The sequence below is a fragment of the Phialemonium atrogriseum genome (assembly GCF_030411735.1).
Source record: "Phialemonium atrogriseum strain 8032-3 unplaced genomic scaffold QBC33scaffold_19, whole genome shotgun sequence".
Taxonomy (NCBI): domain Eukaryota; kingdom Fungi; phylum Ascomycota; class Sordariomycetes; order Cephalothecales; family Cephalothecaceae; genus Phialemonium; species Phialemonium atrogriseum.
The window spans coordinates 1-406 of record NW_026848156.1 but is presented as its reverse complement, the minus strand read 5'-3'; positions in this window follow the sequence as shown (position 1 = coordinate 406).

Below are 406 nucleotides of genomic sequence, written 5' to 3'. Positions count from 1 at the left end.
CCCGGCCGCCCCCCGCCGCCGCCGCCCCCCCCCCCCCGCGCCCGCCCCCCCCCCCCCCCCCCCCCCCCCCCCCCCCCCCCCCCCCCCCCCCCCCCCCCCCCCCCCAGAATAAATAAGGAATCCGGCAAGGTTGTCTGGCAGCAAGCGGCGGACTCGGCCAGTGGCTAGGACAGCGAGCATCTTCACCACGAATTTTACTGATTGGGTTTCCTGTGAGAGACATTTACAAGACCATCATATTTTGCATCTGGATTTGCAGCTGCATGAAGTAATTAATACGGATCGTTGACTCGTGATTCCTGACTTGTTTTCCTCCTTCCAGCTTGAAACGCGGGGGGGGGGGGGGGGGGGGGCGGGGGGGGGCGGGGCGGGGGGGGGGGGGGCGGGGGGGGGGGGCCGCCGCCGG